The following is a 12592-nucleotide window of genomic DNA, read 5'->3' as shown; positions in this document are numbered from 1 at the left end:
GATGGGAAAACTATTTGAAATTTAAACTGTCCAATGGGGTAATGTCATGTGGCAAAATGCAAACTAAAGTGTACACCATAGTGTACATGTAGCATGGTACTTACCGATTGAACTTTGCTATCTGGACACTGATTTTCGACACGTTGTTTGACACTTGTAATGTTGTCAAGTGTCAATTGGATGGGAAAACTATTTGAAATTTAAACTGTCCAATGGGGTAATGTCATGTGGCAAAATGCAAACTAAAGTGTACACCATAGTGTACATGTAGCATGGTACTTACCGATTGAACTTTGCTATCTGGACACTGATTTTCGACACGTTGTTTGACACTTGTAATGTTGTCAAGTGTCAATTGGATGGGAAAACTATTTGAAATTTAAACTGTCCAATGGGGTAATGTCATGTGGCAAAATGCAAACTAAAGTGTACACCATAGTGTACATGTAGCATGGTACTTACCGATTGAACTTTGCTATCTGGACACTGATTTTCGACACGTTGTTTGACACTTGTAATGTTGTCAAGTGTCAATTGGATGGGAAAACTATTTGAAATTTAAACTGTCCAATGGGGTAATGTCATGTGGCAAAATGCAAACTAAAGTGTACACCATAGTGTACATGTAGCATGGTACTTACCGATTGAACTTTGCTATCTGGACACTGATTTTCGACACGTTGTTTGACACTTGTAATGTTGTCAAGTGTCAATTGGATGGGAAAACTATTTGAAATTTAAACTGTCCAATGGGGTAATGTCATGTGGCAAAATGCAAACTAAAGTGTACACCATAGTGTACATGTAGCATGGTACTTACCGATTGAACTTTGCTATCTGGACACTGATTTTCGACACGTTGTTTGACACTTGTAATGTTGTCAAGTGTCAATTGGATGGGAAAACTATTTGAAATTTAAACTGTCCAATGGGGTAATGTCATGTGGCAAAATGCAAACTAAAGTGTACACCATAGTGTACATGTAGCGCGGTTCTTATCGATTGAACTTCGCTATTTGTACACTGATTTTGGACTCGTTGTTTGACTCTTGAACTGTTGTCAACTATCAATTGGAATGGAAAAAAACTATTTGAAATTTGAACTTTCCAACAGGGTAATGTCACGTGGCAAAGTGTAAGCTAAAGTGTACACCAAAGTGTATATGTGGCATAGTTCTTACCGATTAAACTTTACTAGTTGTACACTAATTTTTACCACGTTGTTTTACACTTGCATTGTTGTCTAGTATCAATTGGATAGGAAAACTTGTTGAAATTCAAACTATCCAATAGGGTAATGTCACGTGACAAAATGTAAACTAAATTGTGTACACCATAGTGTACATGTAGCAAGGTTCGTATCGATTGAACTTCGATATTTGTACATTGATTTTTGTCACGTTGTTTGACACTTGCATCTTGTCAAGTATCAATTCATTGGAAAAAAGGTTTAAAATTTAAACTGTCTAATAAAGTAACATTACGTGGCAAAGTGTAAACTAAAGTGTGTACACCATAGTGTACAGGTAGCAAGGTTCTTACCGATTGGACTTTGCTTTTTGTACACTTATTTTGGGCACGTTTGACACTTGCTTTGTTATCAAGTGTCAATTGGGTGGGAAAACTGTATGAAATTTAAATTGTCCAATGGGGTAATGTCACGTGCCAAAGTGTGAACTAAAGTGTACACCATAGTGTACATGCTGCAAGGTTCTTACCGATTGAACTTTACTATTTGTACACTGATTTTTGGTACGTTGTTTGACACTTGCAATGTTATCAAGTGTCAATTCGGTGGGAAAGCTATTTGAAACCTAAACTGAACAGTAGAGATATGTCACGTGGTAAAGCATAAACTAAAGTGTACACCATAGTGTACATGAAGCAAGGTTCTTACCGATTGAATTTTGCTATTTGTACACTGATTTTTAACACATTGTTTGATACTTGCATTGTTTTCAAGTGACAATTGGATGGAAAAACTATTTAAAATTTAAACTATCCAACAGGGTAATGTCACATGGCAAAGTGTAAACTAAAGTGTACACCACAGAGTACTTGCAGCAAGGTTCTTATCGATTGAACTTTGCTATATTTACACTGATTTCAGACACGTTGTTTGACAGTTATATTATTTTCAAGTGTCAATCAGATGGAAAAACTGTTTGAAATTTAAACTGTCCAACGGGGTAATGTCACGTGGCAAAGTGTAAACTAATGTGTACACCATAGTGTATATGTCACAAGGTTCTTACCGATTGAACTTTGCTACACGTACACTGATTTTTGACATGTTGTTTGACACTTGCATTGTTGTTAAGTGTCAAATGGGTGGAAAAACTATTTGAAACTTAAACTGACCAACAGGGATATGTCACGTGGCAAAGTGTAGACTAAAGTATACAACATAGTGTACATGAAGCAAGGTTCTTGCCGTTTGAATTTTGCTATTTGTACGCTGATTTTTGATACGTTGTTTGACACTTGCATTATTGTCAAGTGTCAATTGGATTGGAAAATTGTTTGAAATTTAAACTGTCCAACAAGATAATGTCACATAGCAAAGTGTAAACTAAAGTGTACACCACAGTGTACGTGTAGCAAAGTTCTTACCGACTGAACTTTGCTATTTGTACACTAATTTTTTACACGTTATTTGATATTTGCATTGTTGTCAAGTGTCAATTGGATGGGAAAACTGTTCGAAATTTAAACCGTCCAACAGGAAAATGTCACACAGTAAAGTATAAACTAAAGTGTACACCACAGTGTACTTGCAGCAAGGTTCCTATCGATTGAGCTTTGATATATTTACATTGATTTTTGACACGTTATTATTGTTTTCAAGTGTCAATTGGATGGGAAAATTGTTTGAAATTTAAACTTTCCAACGGGGTAATTTCACGTGGCAAAGTGTAAACTAATGTGTACACCATAGTGTACATGTCGCAAGGTTCTTATCGATTGAACTTCGGTATTTGTGCACTGATTTTTAACATGTTGTTTGACACTTGCATTGTTGTCAAGTGTCAATTGGGTGGGAAAACTATTTGAAACTTAAACTGACCAACAAGGATATGTCACGTGGCAAAGTGTAAACTAAAGTGTACACCGTAGTGTACATGAAGCAAGGTTCTTTCCGATTGAATTTTGCTATTTGTACACTTATTTTTGACACATTGTTTGACACTTACATTAATGCCAAGTGTCAATTGGATTGGAAAACTGTTTGAAATTTAAACTGTCCAACATGGTAATATCACATGGTAAAGTGTAAACGAAAGTGTACACCACAGTGTACATGTACCAAAGTTCTTACCGATTGAACTTTGCTATTTGTACACTAATTTTGGACACGTTGTTTGACACTTGAATTGTTGTTAAGTGTCAATTGGATGAGAAGATAGTTTGAAATTTAAACTTTCCAACGGAGTAATGTCACGTGGAAAAGTGCAAAATAAAGTGAACACCATAGTGTACATGAAGCAAGGTTCTCACCGATTGAATTTAGCTATTTGTACACTAATTTTTGACACGTTATTTGACACTTGTATTGTTATCGAGTGTCAATTTGATTGGAAAATTATTTGAAATTTAAACTGTTTAACAGGGTAGTGTCACATGGAAAAGTGTAAACTAAAGTGAGCACCATAGTATACATGTAGTGCGGTTCTTATCGATTGAACTTTACTATTTGTATACTGATTTTGGACATGTTGTTTAACTCTTGAATTGTTGTCAATTATCAATTGGATGGGAAAATTGTTTGAAATTTAAATTGTCCAACAGGGTAATGTCACATGGCAAAGTGTAAACTAAAGTGTACACCACAATGTACATGTAGCAAGGTTCTTACCGATTGAACTTTGCTATTTGTACACTAATTTTGGACACATTGTTGGACACTTGAATTGTTGTCAAGTGTCAATTGGATGGGAAAATAGTTTGAAATTTAAAATTTCCAACGGGGTAATGTCACGTGGCAAAGTGCAAAATAAAGTGAACGCCATAGTGTACATGAAGCAATGTTCTTACGGATTGAATTTTACTGTTTGTACACTAATTTTTGATACTTACATTGTTGTCGAGTGTCAATTAGATTGGAAAACTATTTGAAATTTAAACTGTTTAACAGGGTAATGTCACCTGAAAAAGTGTAAACTAAAGTGTGCACCATAGTGTACATGTAGTGCGGTTCTTATCGATTGAACTTGCTATTTGTACACTAATTTTGGACACATTGTTCGACTCTTGAATTGCTGTCAATTATCAATTGGATGGAAAAACTGTTTGAAATTTAAGCCGTCCAACAGGGTAATGACACATGACAAAGTGTAAACTAAGTGTATACCAAAGGGTACATGTAGCATGGTTCTTATCGATTGAACTTTACTATTTATACACTGATTTTTGCCACGTTGTTTTACACTTGCATTGTTTTCAAGTGTCAATACGATGGAAAAACTATTTGAAACTTAAACTGACCAACAGGGATATGTCACGTGGCAAAGTGTGAACTAAAGTGTACACCATAGTGTACATGACATAAGGTTCTTACGGATTGAATTTAGCTATTTGTACATTGATTTTGACACGTTGTTTGACACTTGCATTGTTGTCAAGTATCAATTGGATGGGAAAACTATTTGAAATTTAAACTGTCCAACAGGGTAATGTCACACGGCAAAGTGTAAACTAAATTATACACCACAGTGTGCTTTTAGCAAGCCTCTTATCGATTGAACTTTGCTATATTTACACTGATTTTGACACATTGTTTGGCACTTGCATTATTTTCAAGTGTCAATTGGATGGAAAAACTATTTGAAATTTAAACTGTCTAACGGGGTAATGTCACGTGGCAAAGTGTAAACTAATGTGTACACCATAGTGTACATATTGCAAGGTTCTTACCGATTGAACCTTACTATTTGTACACTGATTTTTGACACGTTGTTTGACGCTTACAATGTTGTCAAGGGTCATTTGGGTGGGAAAACTGTTTAAAACCTTAATTGAACAACAGGGATATGTCACGTGGCAAAGTGTAAACTAAAGTGTATACTATAGTGTACATGAAGCAAGGTTCTTGCCGATTGAATTTTGCTATTTGTACACTAATTTTTGACATGTTGTTTGACACTCAGATTGTTGTCAAGTGTTAATTGGATGGGAAAACTATTTGAAATTTAAACTGTCCAATAGGGTATTGTCACAATGCAAAGTGTAAACTAAAGTGTACACAATAGTGTACTTGCAGCAAGGTTCTTATCGATTGAACTTTGCTATAGTTACACTGATTTTTGATATGTTGTTTAACACTTGCATTGTTTTCAAGTGTCAATAGGATGGAAAAACTGTTTGAAATTTAAACTGTACAACGGGGTAATGTCACTGGCAAGGTGTAAACTAAATTGTACACAATAGTGTACATGTAGCAAGGTTCTTATCGATTGAACTTTGCTATATGCACACTAATTTCTGACACGCTGTTTGACACTTTTATTGTTGTGAAGTATCAGTTCATTGGGAAAACGGTTTGAAATTTAAACTGCTCAATAGGATAATGTCAAATGGTACCTCCGGGTACGGCATGTATGAAAAGTTATAAAGTTAATGTTTTGAAATGTATAGCTTGATCACGAATGCACCTATGACACCTATTGAGTTTTTCAACTCACGGGTTTAATCCCATCTCTACAGATTGAAGGAAATCTACCTCAGGTATGGATGGAAGTGAAGATGGAGAGTGATGCAACGAGCCCATGAAAATCCGATCAATAAGTGATTTGGATTTATTTTTATGAAATGTTTTCCAATGTTATTTCTTTAAAGTTTTGAATAACGCAGAATGCGAGAACAAGTTATGTTTTCTTCAAATAAATAACATTTTTGTTGTTTTGAAAAATGATTCAGTGTTTTTGTTTAAAGTATTTGAAGTATTGTTATTTAAATTATTATCCGAAGATGTAAGCTTCTGCTAAAACGTATACACTTGTTACTAAACCATCGGTTAAGCTAAATAAAGTAAGTAGCGTTCTGTAGCACTAGGGGTCGGGATGTTTACAAGATGTGTTATTTAAAGATATGTAATGGACTTGGGCAAAAGCTAAGGGCTTAAAGGGAATTGCATGATATGAAAGTTTAAATATTTGCATGTTTTCTTTAAGCAAAAAAAAGTATGATGTATGTGAAAATGCAACAGATATGACTTGTAGAACGGCTAGGGCATATAGAGAAGCATTGAACTGTAGAATTGCTATTCATTCCTATGAAACTATGTAACTGATCCGACCCGACCGCTTAGCGAACATGTGTATGACATCTATAAGAGATGCATGACGGCGGTTAATGCTGGAATGGAGATCACGCATATTGAGGCCATAAATAACCTCATACACTCCCTCCAACCTCAATGGGGAGATATGGGAGTCATGTTTAGAGATGAAATGTTAGAAGGCAACCTAAACCTGTTCGAGTTTGAGAGGTATTTCCATGCCCTGATTGATTTGTGGGATGATATAATCCATGAGGAGCCTGTGGAGGAACCTTTGGCTGAGGAAGAAGATCCCAAAGAAGAACCCGAGGATAATTTAGAGAATGATCCTGAGCTTGAGCCATAGGTTGATATGGACATAGAGTCCAGACCTGAGGCGAAAGACTTCTCCGAAGATGAAGCTTCACCAAAGAAGATCCATAGAACTTATAGGGATTAGATTTAAATCCTTGTAATAGCTTCCCTTATGTCAAGAAATAAAATACTATCTTCTTTGCTTTAGTATTCGAAGAATCAAACTAATAAGAACCATATGTTTTGTCTAAAGGAAATGGCCCGCGCAAACCAAAACTTGATAAGAGACCTCCTCTGAGCGGTTCAAGACCTGGGCAGGCAAAACCCAAACCAAGCTCAACCCCTACCACTAGCTCCTAATGTTTCAAACCATGCTTCAGTGGTCGAGTAATTTCGAAGGCACAAGCCCCCTACCTTCAACGGAGCAGCTGATCCACTTGCAGCCGAGGAGTGGCTTCGCAAGTTGGAGCGTATATTCCGATTGATAGGGTGCACGGACGCTCAGAAAGTCCAGTGTGCTGAGTTCATGTTCTCTGGTGATGCAAGTCACTGGTAGGACTCAATGTCAAGGACAAGGACCCCTGAGCAACAAACAGAATTGACTTGGGAGCAATTCGAAGGGGAAGTAATGGACAAGTACTTTCCCCAGTCCTTGAGGGATCATAAAGAAAGTGAATTCCTCCAACTCAAGGAAAAGACTATGTCCCTGACTGAGTATGAGAGGAAGTTTGATCAACTTTCAAGGTATGCTCCACATCTGGTGGATACTAAAAATAAGAAGGTACGAATGTTTGAACAAGGGCTGAACACGGATATAAGCATGATACTTATGTCCCATCGCTTCACCACATACCGTGGAATGCTGGAAAGAGCTCATGCTATTTGGTACCAGAAGACTAGTGCCGAACAACATGGTCAACTGTTCAATCAACCGGACAATAGTAACATGGGAAAAAGGAAATGAAATGGCCAGGACAAGGGAAAAGGCAAGTGGCAGAACAAGAAAGCTAATGGCGAAGCCAATGCTAGCAAAAGCATTGTGCCGATTATTGCGCCCTGTTCTAAGTGTGGAAGGACACATCGTGGCGAGTGCTTACAAGGGAAAAATGTCTATTTTCGATGTGGCAAGCTAGGACATATCATTAGGGATTGTCCTACACATACCTAGAAGAAGGATGATAATAGCGACCAGAACCAGAAAGGGAAAGCACGAGTTTTTACATTGACTCAACAGGATGCAGAGGAAAATTCTAATGTCATAGCAGGTACTCTACTGATAGCCAATACACCTGCTTATGTATTGTTTGATTCAGAAACTACACACTCCTTTGCTTCAACAACTTTTATGGCTAAATCAAGTATTACCTGTGATAAGTCGGAAGGTACTTTAGAAGTTAGTATTCCTTCGGGCAACCCTTTGAATAATGATAGAATAGCCAAGTCAGTAAGTATCGAAGTTGAGGGAAAACCAATGGAAGTGAACCTATACATGATAGAAATGAAGGATTATGAAGTAATACTATGCATGGGTTGGTTAGGTTGTAATTACGCCACCATCCGATGTAAGGAAATGGAAGTATCATTTTAGAAACCAAGAGAGGAACCATTTTTGTTCCTTGGAATGAAGATGCAACCCCTTATTTGACTAGTATTAGCATTACAAGCTAAGAAGATGTTGAGAAAAGAAACATGTCAAGGATATCTAGTAAGTATCTTAGGAGGGAAACAAGAGACGATAAGGGTTGAAGATCTACCAATAGTACGGGAATTCGTAGATGTGTTTCCAGAAGATCTATCTCGTATTCCACTCGATAGACAAGTGGAATTCACCATAGACCTAATTCCCGAGGTGGCACCAGTATCTAAGGCCCCATACCGAATGGCCCCAAAGGAACTGGAAGAATTAAAGAAGCAGTTACAAAAATCATACAACCAAGCGTATCTCCATGGGGTGCGCCGGTGTTGTTTGTAAAGAAGAAAGATGGAAGCATGAGGATGTGCATCGATTATAGGGAGATAAATTGATTAACCATCAAGAATAAGTACCCACTCCCAATGATCGAGGATCTGTTAGATCAACTGAAAGGAGCTAAGGTATTTTCCAAGATCGACTTACGATCGGGATACCATCAACTGAAAGTAGAAACAAAGGATATACCTAAGACAGCTTTTAGAACTCGATATGGACACTACGAGTTTACGGTGATGCCGTTTGGGCTAACCAATACACCTGGAGTGTTCATGGACCTGATGAATCGAGTGTTTCATCAATACTTGGATAAGTTTGTCATAGTCTTCATCGATGACATTATGATATATTCCAAGAGTAAGGAGCAACATGAAGAGCACTTGAGAATAGCCTTAGAGGTATTACGTAAGGAGAAGTTGTATGCCAAATTCAAGAAGTTCGAGTTTTGGCTTGAACGAGTTGGATTTCTTTGACATGTAGTTACTGCCCAAGGGATTGAAGTAGATCCAGCAAAAGTAGAAGCAGTAACCAACTGGAAAGCACCAACAAACGCTGGCGAAGTAAGGAGTTTTCAGGATTGACTGGATATTATAAGAGATTCATAGAAGGATTCTACAAAATAGCTGAACCAATGACACAGCTTACAAGGAAGGGAGTAAAATTATAATGGACGGAAAAATAAAAATTAAAGTTTCCAAGAACTTAAGCAGAAGTTGATATTAGCACCTGTATTAACAATACCTGAAGGTACGAAAGGGTTTCTTATATACAGCGACACATCCAAGCGAGGATTGGGATATGTACTAATGCAGAATGGAAAAGTGATAGCCTATGCTTCAAGACAATTGAAGAAACATGAGCAGAACTACCCGACACATGATTTAGAATTTGCAGCGGTAGTACACGCTTTGAAGATATAGCGACACTACTTGTATGGACGAAAGTGTGATATCTACACAGATCACAAAAGTCTCAAGTATTTCTTCACACAGAAGGAATTCAATATGTGACAAAGACGATGATTGGAATTGGTGAACGATTATGACTGCACTATTCACTACCATCCGGGTAAGGCTAATGTTGTGGCCGATGCTCTAAGTAGAAAATCAATGGGACAATTGACGTCACTACCCACCTCTCAATGGAGTTAGTCAAGGACTTGGAAAAGTTGCAGATCGAAGTGGTTACCACACCAGGACAAGTCACTGCTCGTCTAGCAGTTTTAATAATTCGACCTACTCTTAGAGATCGAATTATAGAAGCACAAAATAAAGACTCATTTTTGCAGAAGATTAAGAATGAAGTTGGTACCGATAAGAAAAAGGACTTTGGAGTAGCTGAGGATCAGATACTGATATTTAGACGAAGAATTTGCGTGCCTAAGGGTGAAGCCTTGAGAAACGAGATATTGAAAGAATCTCATTCCACCCCGTAGACCGCACATCCCGGTGGTACGAAAATATATCAAGATCTTCGAGATACATTTTGGTGGAGAAATATGAAAAGAAGTATAGGGCTGTACGTGCAGAAGTGCATGGTATGTCAATAGGTTAAGATAGAACACCAAAAATCAGCTGGATTGTTAAATCCACTAGATATACCTGAATGGAAATGGGAAAATATCATGATGGACTTTGTGTTTGGATTCCTGAAGTCAACAAGAGGAAATAATGCTATATGGGTAGTAGTGGATCGACTAACGAAGTCAGTTCATTTTCTTCCAGTGAAAATGACATTCAGTTTAGACCAATTGGCACAGTTGTACATTAAAGAGGTTGTGAGATTACACGGTGTACCTGTATCAATTGTGTCAGATAGAGACCCAAGGTTCATGTCCAAATTTTGGAAAAGTCTACAAGGAGCTATGAGAACAAAGCTGAACTTTAGTACAGCATATCACCCTCAGTCCAATGGTCAGTCTGAAAGGACCATCCAAACTTTGGAAGATATACTGAGAACATGTGTTTTGGATCTAGGAGGTAATTGGGAGTCATACTTACCTTTAATAGAGTTCGCTTATAATAACAGTTTCCAAGCAACTATTGGAATGGCACCATACGAAGCTCTGTATGGTAGAAGATGTAGATCACCTGTTCATTGGGATGAAGTCAGAGAAAAGAGAATTTCAGGACCAGAAATAGTTGAAAGGACAGTGGAGGTAATTGATAAGATACGTGCAAGAATAAAGGTAGCACAGGATCGACAAAAGAGCTATGCAGATACAAGGAGGAAGGATTTAGAATTCCAAGTTGGGGATAAAGTGTTTCTGAAAGTAGCACCGATGAAAGGTGTACCTAGATTTGGAAAGAAAGGCAAGCTACAACCCCGGTATATCGGACCTTTCGAGATACTTGATAGAGTCGGAAATGTGGCTTACCGACTAGCTTTGTCACCTGAATTATCGGCAGTGCACAATGTGCTCCATATATCGATGATAAAGAAGTATGTACATGATCCTAATCATGTAGCGAGTTATTGAACCTTGGAGGTAGAGAAAGATTTATCGTACGAGGAACTACCGATCAAGATATTGGATCAAAAAGTGCATAAACTAAGGAATAAAGAGATTCAGCTAGTTAAGGTACAGTGGAATCATCACGGCGTAGAAGAAGTCACTTGGGAAAAAGAAGAAGAAGCCAAAGACAAGTATCCAACACTATTCGCCCAATCAGAAGGTAAATTTCGAGGACGAAATTTTAATTAAGGTGTGGGGGATGTAGAACCCCAAATAATTCTAGACACTTTAGTGGCACTAAGACATGAATATTGGATGACTAAAGTATACTTCAGATTTTTAGTCTCATTTGAGACCCATTTTCGACATAGGAAACATTTGATTTGGAAAATGATATCTAAATAAAGTTTGTAGCTCTTTGAGTTATCTTTCCAATGCACTTTGAATTACCTCAATCGGATATCAGGAGAAGAAGTTATAATAGAAAAACTGAAGGCTGTGTAGTGTCAACCGGACTACAACCGGTCGACCGAAGCTGCCTGAAATGGAAATTCTCGTTTTTCTCTAGAATTTAAATATTTATTTTTATCAATTTTTTTCTCAAAGGGCCACCCACGTTTTTTACAATAAAAACTCCACTAAATTGAAGCATTTAACCTCAAACTTAAATGGCACCCATGTTTTCTCTCTTAAATGAAATTTAATCCTTCATTTGCTTTAAGTTATGGGATATTTACCTATAAATAGAGACCTCATTTTTCTCACACCAAAAGCAAGAGCTTTTACATACTAAAGAAAGAGTTTCCAAGAGAGAAAAAGAGAGAGAGGAAACTATTTTTCCTAGAAGTTTAAGAAGTGTTTTCAAGCATCAATTCTCTACGGTTTTCAAACATAGAGGAGTGCATTTCTTTCAACGTCCAAGTTTCATCGAAGTTTTCAATCCAAGTTTTCAAAGTTTCAAAAGCATCAATCAAAGTAGGTAGAGGTGCAATGTGTTTAATCGTGTTAAGTTATAAGTTTCGATTCATGTTAATGTTTGTATGTCAAATGGTACTTTGGTACGGCATATCCCTCTATGTTAATGTTCGTATGTCAAATGGTGCCCTCAGGTACGGCATATCCCTTCCTGTCAAATGGTGCCTCCGGGTACGACATGTATGAAACGTTATAAAGTTAATATTTTGAAATATATAACTTGATCACGAATGCACCTAAGACACCTATTGAGTTTTTCAACTCAGGGGTTTAATTCCATCTTTACAGATTGAAGGAATTCTACCTCGGGCATGGATGGAGGAGAAGATGGAAAGTGATGCAACGAGCCCATGGAAATCTGGTGAATAAGTGATTTGGATTTATTTTTATGAAATGTTTTTCAATGTTATTTCTTTAAAGTTTTGAATAACGTGGAATGCGAGAACAAGTTATGTTTTCTTCAAATAAATTACATTTTGCTGTTTTGAAAAATGATTCAGTGTTTTTGTTTAAAGTATTTGAAGTATTGTTATTTAAATTATTATCCGAAGATGTAAGCTTCTGCTAAAACGTATACACTTGTTACTAAACCACCGGTTAAGCTAAGTAAAGTAAGTAGCGT

Source organism: Olea europaea, unplaced genomic scaffold, assembly GCF_002742605.1.
Source record: "Olea europaea var. sylvestris unplaced genomic scaffold, O_europaea_v1 scaffold67, whole genome shotgun sequence".
NCBI classification, from domain to species: domain Eukaryota; kingdom Viridiplantae; phylum Streptophyta; class Magnoliopsida; order Lamiales; family Oleaceae; genus Olea; species Olea europaea.
This window is presented reverse-complemented; position numbering follows the sequence as displayed.